Below are 11489 nucleotides of genomic sequence, written 5' to 3'. Positions count from 1 at the left end.
AAGTTTCTATCTCACGTCGATTCTTTCACAGAATTCGACGTATAAAAAAATACGGGATCTAACATTCTCTCCTTTAGGAACATTCGTCCTCGAATGTCAAATGAGGACTAAAACTCGTCAATTAAATAACCGAAATCACCCGTTATCGCGTACTATGGATAAGATTGTTCATTTAAAAGTGGTGTTTTATAGTCATTAGGCCTAAAAGTGTTAGTAAACGACCAAATGGGTCGTTAAGTATTCACACCGGTGATCGTGAGGATGACGATCCATATATCATGGAATAAAACAAGCAAATATGGTCTATTATGTTGATGATAGAAGCTGATAAGGATGGAGTGTGGTTGTACATAAAGCCAAGAGATTTGTTTGACATGGGAAAGGTTGATGAAGAGGAAATATATGAGAATGAACCATATTGATAACAAATTTGACAATTTTTTGATGTAGGATTACTTAGAATATTCCAAATTGCAATAGAGGAGCATATGACTGAATAGATATATAATTAACTTTTTATTTCCCTTCATCACCTTTTTTTTCCAGTTGATTAGGAAAATTTCATTAGTGTTTTTTTCCAGAACTTACTATCTTTTGGTTAAGATAGTTATCTTTATTCTTTATGGAATTTTTGAGTTGCTTGTTACTTGGGTTCTGCACAGGATTTAGAAAGTGTTTGACCAGCTGTTATATTGTGGATCTTAATATGTTCAAACATTTCTTTGAAAGTTCACTTTTTAACCATATTGGTTTCTTATTTTGATCTAGCTCAATTGCTATGGTGCACCTTTTTGATATAATTCTTGATCTTTCTCATTTACTACTATTTTCGAGAGCTATATTCAATCTTGACGTTTCTTGTGGGATCTGCTTACTAACTTCATTGCTTCCTGCTGCAGGATTCCTTATTGAATTGTAGATATGCCAAGGTTCAAGTTTCGGAGAAGAAGGCAAAATTCGATTCGGTCGATTATCCCAACCAGCTTGCCGAATCGGACCTTTTCTTCAATCAACGCCATGCTCGCCAACATATCCGACCATGTCGGGCCGGGCAACAACACATCCGTCCCATCATTTCGACCTACGTCGCAGCGACTCCAACACCTCTACCGCATCACAACCGGTCTGGTCGGTTCACTCAATATCTCATCCAAGACTCATGGATCGTGCCATACTACGATCGACTCACGGCTTTACCCGGCACATCTGCCATCTCGATCAGTTCACTCGACATCAAATTTGGCTTTGATAGATCAGGAATCACCACAACCATCTATCGAGTTCACTCGACGTCACATATGTCTTCGACAGATCAGGACTCACCCGGCTACAATAGCGGCCGCATCCAAAAGCGTTCTAGGTCGCATTGGATTGTAGACGCAATAGGTAAATACTTTGACTATCGACATATTCGACGCTCCTTCTAAGTTGTTGTTCATCTCTTTCATGGCTTCAACTGATCTGTTTTCTTATTATAGATTCAGAAGAAAATATCAGGAAACTCAGAGTGAAAGTTAATGAAGTGATCAATTTAACGTGTGAAGAACGTATTGTGGTTGATTTTGATTACTTGGATGAACCATTTGGAGATGGACGCAGCCTTCTTTCACGCTTTGTGGAATTTTGATTTTTATTTCAATAACTTTGAGAAATGGTTAAGTTTACTATTTCAACCGCGCTTGATCAAATTATAAAGGTATAAGCTCTATATTATTACAACTATATCCTTGCTTTTTTTTTGGTGAGAAGACAACTATATCAAATTATAAAGGTATAAGCTAGCAAATGTTTTATTCTTGAAGCCCAAGTGAATTCTTTAGGACAACTTATCTCAAGAATGGGACATATCTATAAATCTATTGGAAAGAAGTGGGCTGCAAATAAAATAACTTGAGGAAAATACATGAAGTATATTCTGCTTAAAAGTAAAAGCCAGATTATTGTCTCTTAATGGGATTCCACGTGATCAATAATTTCTTTTGTTGATTACCAATATAAAGATTCAACAAAGGTACTTATGTAATCACATACTAGTTTTCTAATTATATAATTATTTGTTTTTCTAATTGAGTTTCAAGTATATTTTTATAAGGCAATGCGTTTAAGAAATGCTGAAAATCGAAAGAAACAGACTATACCACACACAGGCGGCTCCAAAGCGAATGCTACGAGAAGGGCTGAAATGGTGAGTAAATTAACTTACTATGTAATTATTTCTATGTAGTAAATAATTCTGATTTGATTTTTATTTATAGATGGCTCAGACTGGACAAAGGCCTGGACGAGCACAAATATACCTCTTGCAATGTCAAGATGGAGTATATGTTAATGAAGCAGCAAAAGAAATATGCGTAAGTTTCTGTGAATTCTCAACTTATCTCAAGAAACAAATCATGAGGATTGGGGAGTAGGGCAGATAATTGAAGCGAGCTAATGCTGGTTTTTGTACTGAAAAACTGATCGGTTGTCATCTGATTGAAGTTTTTTGTTCAAGGTCTTTAAGCATAAGCTATAGACATGAATATTAATATACTGGAGTAGTATTAATATAGCAATATGATCTGATTCCATGCTCTCTGTTTCATTGTTTGAAGTTATTTTTTCAAATTTGTCCTTAGAATCCCATCTCTTTGCTTTGTATCCTAAGTCCAAGGAATCAAGTTAAAGTTTTTCCATCTTATGGGTTAAAAATTAATGAGCTCATGTATTCTCCTTCATATTTAAAAGCCATGTCTCTTAAGTTCTTTCTTCTTTAATTTGATGCATTCCTATTGGTTTATTTGTGACAATGAGTTTTGTATGTGTAGGAAAAAATTCTCTTTAGCCAAAGCACCATAGAGTCGAGTCTTGTTGTGTAACAAATTTTTAAAGAGCAAGGGTGAGGTGCTTGGGATTAGGACCTGTCCCCAGTAAAGTTTTTAAACAAGCAAGACCTCGTTTCAGTGGTACAAGTGCTTCAATCAGTGAAGGTTCATGTTCGTCCCAATGTCAACAGAACCATAAGAAAATGATGAATGCTCAGGAAAAAATGATGAATGCTTTCAAGGCATATATGATAATGAAAGAAGGGACGATTCCAGAACAGTTTGCGGGGTTCTTTGCTTCTTCTTCGGCGGTTTCTCCTACAACAGTAAGTAAAGTTCTTCATTTCTTTTTCATTTAATTGGTCTGAAATTTTTTGGATTTGATTTCTCTTTGAAAAATGACGAGATTGCTGTGGCTGTTATTGTATGTTGGTTTATTTTGTGTCCGGAAAAACAGTATCGGCATTCAGATGATCCAATTGTAATATGATGGTCCTTTCCTATCCACTGTTGGGATGTATGATTCAACTGTGTACAATCCTTTCTCAATGCCCGCTGTGAAATCAAGTTTTTAGTGATTAAAAAAAAAAAAAGGGAGACTTCTCTTTGTGTCAATGAAGTCTGGTTTGTTGTGTAATAAATTGGGGTAATAAGAAACAAGAAAACTTAGAGAAAAATTCATCAGCTTGCAAACATGAGAGTAAGAATTGTTGTGAATTTAGATGTTAGCGGTCAATTTGTGTTGATGTTGGTGTATCCAAAGATCGGAAGTATTCGGAAGGACTAAAATAGGATCAGAAATGTTGTTGTTCTTCATTCAAGCTTATTGGTACGAGATATTTTATGTTTGGACTTAAGATATTATACCGAATTAAATGAGGTATTTATTTTCATAAAGGTCCATCCCTAATTTTAAAGCAAAATACTTAAGCATCTGTTGATTTTTTGCTCAAGTAGAGCTCACAAGCTTTGACACCCAAATGGATTAAAAGAACACCTCGAGCAAATGGTGTTATCTAAAGATGATAGAAATGGTCATTTGTAACTGGGAAACATGTAGTACTGTCGCTATTAAGAAACTGAATGAGTCTTTCAGTGATCTATTAGGGTCATATGCTAGGAGAGAATGTTTGTGATAATTTTAAGTGTACTAAGACCCCTTAGTTTTTTTTGGACAAGTTAGAGATTTTTTTGCTTGGATGAAAAAGCCTATGGTGAGTTTGTTATTGGTGCTTCTCTTGTACATTTAGAAGATAAACCCCAGTTATTCATTTGATATTGGTGTTTTGAATTTGAATAAAAGGTGAAAAATTTCTATGATATGATGGTAGTTTTGAATTTTGAGAGGCTTAAATGCAAAAAATGTGCTTTTTCTCTCCATGTATGTTAGTGCCTCCTTTTTGGATGAACATTATATTTGCATTTTTCAATATATTATTATGAAAAATTTGTATGTTTGGAAGGTGTTAATTGACTCTATTTTTTACTTGTTCTTTGGAAAAGCTCAATTCTATTAATGGTGATATATTTCTTACATTGGCCATTATGTCTCGTTAACCCCTTATTAATGTGCTTGTTCTCTTTTACTTATCTTTGCCGATTTTTACAACATTTATTGTTCATAAGGTTTTTTTTCATACACCATTGTTCGAAGCCTAGATTCTCCTCTCGTTTGGATGTCCATAAGGTGTTCCATTGTGGAAAGAATGAAATTTTGCATGATTTGTTAAGCCTTTCTTAGTATATTAGATATATATTTTTGCAACTTTGTGCTTCCATTAGTGGAGCTAGATTTTTGAAGTTTATTTGTCTAGTATTTTTTTTGGGACGTGCTTGGAAAGAGTGATATGAGCTTGTATATTATGCTATATGCTTGAATATTTTAAAGTTTGTAGCTTTATTCTCTACTATGTTTTATTTTCTACCGTATGAGCAGTTGGATTTCCAAATCAAACTTGAATAAAGAGTTGTGGTGTTATCAGGATAGTAGCTAACTCTATTTCTATGTTTTTCATTATGCAGCCAAGTGATGCGACTAGTGGATCCCTTTCGCCCATGGATGCAAGAAGATCATGCGGTGATAGTAATCCTAGTGACAACCGTTGATTTCATTGTATTGTTTGGTAGGAACGGATGTTAGAATGCTGGAGTGAATGTATTGTGTTTAAATTTAGTTTTTGACTGATCTGATAATGCTACTTAAATTTTTAGTTTCAAAAACTAAGGGTACTTTATGATAACATTTGTGATTTTACGATATGTTATCGATGTCTCTTAAAGTTTTAATGTTTTTTTGCTTTGATTATGATTTCCAGCTTAATTAGTGATTTTGTGATCGATAATATATAAATTAAAAAATTCAATGAATTGCTGGGGAATATGAGACTGCCAGGACCTTTAAATATAAGCTAATTTAAAAAAAAAATATATATATATATATATATATATATATATATATATATATATATATATATATATATATATGTATTGCGGAGGTTCTAAACCGCCGCAATCTGTAATTGAGAATTATTTTTAAAAGATTAAATTTTAAAATTACGGGGGTCAACTGTCGTAAAATAACCGCCGCAAATTAGTTCTGGCGGTCAGCAAAAAACCGCCGCTAATTGATTGCGACAGCTGTTATTGTGGGGGTTTTGGCAACTGCCGCAACAACACATTGCGGGGGTTTCAAACCGCCGCAAACCTTAAAAATAACCCCCGCAATTTAAGCGTTTTTTTGTAGTGGAGTGTGTCACACTCACTTTACATATTTAGCTGATTATGCAAAAAGTGTCTAATTGAAACAAATTTTAAATAATGTAAGTGCTCAATAGAAACACCCCTAAGTTGAGGTGTCTAAGTGAAAGATCTGGAGCACCTCAGGTGGCTCCCGATGGGTTTGGCCTAATTACCCTATATATGAGACATTGATTTATAATAAATACCTAGAGTTTGAACTGCATAATTGAAATTTTATAAATAATTTTTTGGAGTATGAACCGTGTTAATATTGTTTCCACGAATATTTTATGTAGTCCTTGTATTTCAAGTTATGCATATATGCGAAGTTTAAAGATTTTCACATTTTAATCTAGGAGTATGATCGTTCAAATGATGTTTTCGGATTTAAAAAAAGTAATTAAAGTTCAATTAATTTTGAAATGTTAGTTAAGGTTAGATTAGTAGTTTAAAAGGTGATTATTAACATATTTGTTTCAAAATATAAGAATAAGGTTACATTACTTGAAACAAATAGATACGCTATATAATACAAATTGTTGAATCTCTGTTCCGAAAATCATAAAATACGTTGAAAGATTCTTATAATTGCATAGAAAAAAAATTATTAACATATGTTGGGCCCGTGCTGACACGGGCTTCGATATCTAGTATATATGTATGTGCACACGAAAAGTTAAGGAGAATATCTTTCATTTTGAATTTTACCAAAAGTACAAATTAAATTTCAATCTTTCTTCATTTTTCATTCAAAGCAAAGTAATAAAACAAGTTTGTGCATTACGAATTTCTAATCACGGACTATAAACAATAATGTTAAGCACCCAATTAAATTAAAATAATACACCTGAACTATATTAACTGAAAAAGAATTTATCTTAAGCTCGTTAGAAAATTATCAGTAAAGGATGGCATGTGTCATGAGTTGGAAGAGTGGGAGTGTGGAGTGTTGCCAGGTTCGAAGTTTAAAAGAGAGACAACAAAAATAATTTTTTACTTTTGAGACTTTTTAAATCATAGGGATAAAATTTCAATCTTTGTTGGGATTTTCCCTGAAACTTTTCCACTAATTGTATTTGCTCATACGTTAGCTCATCAATTTTTGGGGCTCAGCGTCATTTTGAGCTACTTATTTGTGAAGAAAAAACTAGCAAAATGCAGGTATGAGAATAGAGCCCGCGACCTTCCAAGCCCAAGGAGTCGGTCCATAATACATTTGGTAAAGGGTCATATTTGTCCCTCAATTATTGAAAATAAACTATATTTGCCTTCAGTTACACATTTTTAACAAATATCCCCCCTATAGTCATTCTTAAGAGCTATATTTATCTCTCACCCGTTAAAATTAGCTATATTTATCCCTCACCTGTTAAAACTGCATTTTCAGCTTAAAAATGTCACGCGTCGTGCTCGAAGTGAATGAAAAAATCAGCCTCATTTTTATAGAGTTCACTATAAAACCATGCTTTATTTACCCCTCATCCTAAAGTGTAAATAGAGTTCGCTTTTATAATAGAACATTGAAAACGAAATGAATTGTTAATAGCAATTAATTTTCTTCATGGAAAAATAGCACGTTTTTGGAAAATTCAGAATTAAAAGTAAGACACTTCGCTACATTCTTTTTAAAATTGGGCCAAAGTGGTAATTCCATAACTGATAGTTACTTGAGATTTAATCTCTTTTTAATGTAACACTTTCTTTATTCAACTTTTCAAAAATTACAAAGGTCAACATATATATTCCACTGCCTCCCAACAAATATAAGTACTCTCTCCATCCATTTCAGCTATCGTTATAGCTCAAAACAATTGTTCCAAAATAATTGTCACTTTAGAAAATCATGATTAAAGCGACACTTGTTTTCAACCATACGCTTAATATTAAAAAAATAGTTCTTTTTAATATTGTTCAATTCTCAAAAAGCATTTAATAACCCGTTTCGTTGTGGATGTACGCTTTAAGGACTGCCATTCATTTACTAAATAGGATTCCTAGTAAAGCAGTTCCAAAGACACCTTTTGAACTATGAACTGGTAGGAAACCTAGTTTGAGGCATCTGCATGTTTTGGGTTGCCCAACATAAGTTAGAGTTTATAACCCACAAGAAAAGAAATTAAATTCAAGAACAATCAACGGTTTCTTCATTGTTTATCCAGAAAATCAAAGGGGTGTAGATTTTACTGTCTTAATCATAGTATGAGAATAGTTGAAATTGAAAATGTCAGGTTCATTGAGAATGGTGAAGTTAGTGGGAGTGCAGAACCACGTAATGTGAAAATTAAAGAAGTTAGGGTGCAAATTCCTCTACCCTACACTTCTTCTAATATTGTTTTTCCTAAAATTGTTGTACAACCTAACAATCAACACCTGGATCAAGTGAAGTATATCAAAGAGGAGGGAGGCAAAATTTTGGCGGAAGATTGCCATATTAGACGAAGATGGCAGACTTACTTTCATAAACACTTAAACGAAGAGAGGGACCGGAACATCGTATTAGGCAAATAGGAGCTCTCAAAGAGCCGCCGTGATTTTGGATACTGCAGCGGGTCAAGGTTAAGGAGATCGAGGGGGTTATGCGAAAGATGAGCAGGGGGAGAGCGACCGGGCTAGATGAAGTCCCGGTAGAATTTTGGAAGAATGCGGGCAGGGGAGGCTTAGCGTGGCTTACAAGGTTGTTGAATGTTATTTTTAGGATGGCGAAGATGCCTGAAGAGTGGAGATGGAGCACCATGATCCCGTTGTACAAGAATAAGGGGGATATCCAGAACTGCAACAACTATAAGGGTATCAAGCTGTTGAGCCATACGATGAAAGTTTAGGAGAGAGTGGTGGAAGCGAGGATGAGGAAGTTAGTGTCTATTTCGGAGAACCAGTTCGGTTTCATGCTGGGGCGTTCGACTACAGAAGCCACTCACCTTGTGAGGAGGTTTGTGGAGCAGTATAGAGATAAGAAGAAAGACTTGGACATGGTGTTTATTGACCTAGAAAAGGCTTATGACAAAGTCCCAAGGAGGTGCCGGGAGATGTACCGGAAGCTAGAGGTGTTCCAAAATAGCTTACATTAGAGTGATTAAGGACATGTATGATAGATCCAAGACCCAGGTGAGGACAGTTGGAGGTGACTCATAACACTTTCCAGTCACAATGGGCCTGCATCAGGGGTCCGCTCTTAGCCCGTTTTTGTTTGCTTTGGCAATAGACACACTGACACTGACAAGCCATATTCAAAGAGAGGTGTAGTCGTGCATGTTATTTGTAGATGACATTGTGCTTATTGACGAGTCGCGGAGCGGTGTTAACGTGAGACTAGAGGTTTGGAGGGAGACCTTGGAGTTGAAAGGTTTCAAGTTGAGCAGGACTAAGACAGAGTACTTAGAGTGCAAGTTCAGTGATGTGATTCAGGTATAGGACGAGGACGTGTAGCTAGATACTTAAGTCATCCCAAAGAAAGAAAGTTTCAAGTACCTGGGGTCGATCATCCAAGGGAATGGCGAGATTGATGACGATGTCACACATCGTATTGGAGCGGGATGGATGAAATGGAAGCTCGCATCGGGGGTGTTGTGCGATAAAAAGGTGTCGCCTCTAAGGGAAAGTTCTACAAAGTGGTGGTTAGACCGAATATGTTGTATGGGACAGAATGCTAGCCAGTTAAGAAAGCTCATGTCTAGAAAATAAAGGTAGCAGAGATGTAGATGCTGAGATGGGTGTGCGGGCATACTAGGAGAGATAGGATTCAGAATAAAGTGATTCGGGACAAGTGGCCCCAGTGGTGGATAAGATGCGGGAAGGGAGGTTGAGATGGTTCGGCCATATGCAGCGGAGATGCGTTGATGCGTCGGTGAAAAGGTGTGAGAGGCTGGTAGTGGTAGGCCTGAAGAGAGGAACGGGTAGGCCAAAGAAGGCCTGGGGAGAGGTGATTCAGCAGGATATGACGCTACTTCAGCTTACCGAGGACATGACCGGTGATAGGAGGGGGTATAGGTCGAGTATCAGCGTAGAGGGCTAGTAGAGGCCGCGAGGATTTCTTTTCCGTATTAGGAGTATTATTATCTTTGTTCACTCGCTTATTTTTTCTAGATCTCTCATATAGCTTGCTTGTGTCTCTCTTTCTTTCTTTAGCATCATTTATCCTATTATATGTTGCTATTACTGCTTATTATTATTGTTGTCTTGGCACCCTATCTTGAGCTGAGGGTCTATAAGAAACAGTCTTCCTACCTCCCAAGGTAGAGGTAAGGTCTGCATACACTCTACCCTCCCTAGATCCCACCTTGTGGGAATATACTGGGTATGTTGTTGTTGATCCAGATCAGAAGGCCAACATGATGATTGATGAAGATTTTATATGTTTGTGTAATTTCCTCCCAGCCTTTCTTTGTTGTTGAAAGATTTGATTTGTATTTTCCTTTGGATTTTGGTGCCTCTAGAAAACTATATCCTTTCCGAGTTTCTGCTACCTTGAGAATCCAATTCCAACTAAAAGTTTTTAAATGTATTGCTTCTCATTTTAAATTTGAGAACTATCTACTCCCTCCGTCCCAAAAGATTATCTTCCTTTCCTTTTTAGTCTGTCCCAAAAAGATTGACACCTTTCTAAATTTGGTATCCTTTTTCTTTTGAGTTTCATTACTACCTCTGCTACCCTTTCCTTTTAAAAGCTGCTAGGACCCCACAAAAACGTAAAGTAAATAATGTGGGGTTATTCTATTATGTTGAAAAGTCAATTGCTAAAAAGTAAGGTACAACGTGTCAGTCCTCTTCAATAAGATTTGGCTTTTGCACTTTTCTATTCTTTCCCACTCTTTTGCTGCATTCAAGCATTCAACATTGAAGATACATAATGCAAGAAATCCATAGAAATCTAATCTAGTTCTACAATGCACTTAGTCCGCAGAGAGAGAGAGAGAGAGAGAGAGAGAGAGAGAGTTGAAAGGAAGAGTTTTTATTTTGACTTGGTCAAAGGCTTATGGTGAAAATTTTATTGATATGGAAAAGCCCTCGGATGGGAGTAAGTTAGTGGAGAGAGAAGATGGAATTGTCAGACCTTTTTGACTTTACTTTTATTTTATCGTGTTTTCCATTCAAAGCTAATCAGTGGGCCCTTGAGGGTATAATTGGAACTTTATTTATATTTGTATGATATGACAAAAGTCTTCTACCAAAAATCAAACTCCATGCCAAGTTAAACTAGGACAATTTTTTTTGGGACGGAGGGAGTAGTTTATTGTATCTTTTGTATACTTTTTTAGATATTCATTGAAAATGAGCTTGACTTATGTTCGATTTAGGGTGTCTTTCGTATGAAAGAAAATATTTTGAGCTCTAATTATCACTTTGTCACAATACAATCCCCTTAAGCCGTGATGGAACCCAACTTTCCAAGTCAGGCGAACCAAGGCAATTCCCTAAGAAATTTAGTTAAACTAATTAAAATCATTACAGACTAAGTGAATATCATACGTAAAGATAAGAATCTGATATATTGTGGAAACGTAACCGAAAGTACATGTCATGGACTTGTTATGCTAGCTATGAGCAAATTAGGAATAGAAATACAACTATTTCCAGAAGTTACAAAGTTTGATTGAAAAGAAATACAATAAGATAGAATCGAATAGACTCTATGACCACTTCAGAACAAGGCAAGCAGTTCACCAGTGAAGTTTGACTCTGAGCTGGAAACTCACTCACAGACTCCCCGCTAGTACTAAGATCTGAACCTTGCACAAAAAAAGTAAAAGTGTAATATGAATACACCGACGCGTACTCAACAAGTATCATAGATTGCTCCCAACAAAAGTAGTGGCAAATATTACTTAAAAAACAAGTAATTATTCTATCTCTCCGTATGTTCATCTTCTTCTTTGTTTTCTACGGTACATCCTTATATGCTTCAGATAACATCAGTTAATTTATTGCAACTCACGAAGGGAATATGAA

General features: G+C 35.8%; 3 long non-coding RNA genes across 3 annotated transcripts in view; all 3 read left to right on the top strand.

Annotated features, from left to right (window-relative positions):
- The window catches only part of LOC132058421 (uncharacterized), a 5363-nt gene extending 4395 nt beyond the window's left edge, over positions 1-968 (top strand). The window contains exon 3 of the long non-coding RNA XR_009415303.1: positions 900-968. This is a non-coding gene — a long non-coding RNA (uncharacterized LOC132058421). The remainder of the gene's footprint in view (positions 1-899) is intronic.
- A 982-nt stretch (positions 969-1950) lies between these two features.
- LOC132058420 (uncharacterized) lies at positions 1951-2495 on the top strand. The gene is made up of 3 exons (XR_009415302.1): positions 1951-2011; positions 2093-2185; positions 2256-2495. It is a non-coding gene; the product is annotated as an uncharacterized LOC132058420 (long non-coding RNA).
- Positions 2496-2881: 386 nt separating this feature from the next.
- On the top strand, positions 2882-5063 carry LOC132058418 (uncharacterized). The gene is made up of 2 exons (XR_009415301.1): positions 2882-3130; positions 4827-5063. It is a non-coding gene; the product is annotated as an uncharacterized LOC132058418 (long non-coding RNA).
- The last annotated feature ends 6426 nt before the right edge of the window (positions 5064-11489 follow it).

Source organism: Lycium ferocissimum, chromosome 5 (genome assembly GCF_029784015.1).
Source record: "Lycium ferocissimum isolate CSIRO_LF1 chromosome 5, AGI_CSIRO_Lferr_CH_V1, whole genome shotgun sequence".
NCBI lineage: Eukaryota > Viridiplantae > Streptophyta > Magnoliopsida > Solanales > Solanaceae > Lycium > Lycium ferocissimum.
Note: the sequence above shows the minus strand (reverse complement) of the source record. Positions and strands in the feature narration are given on the sequence as shown.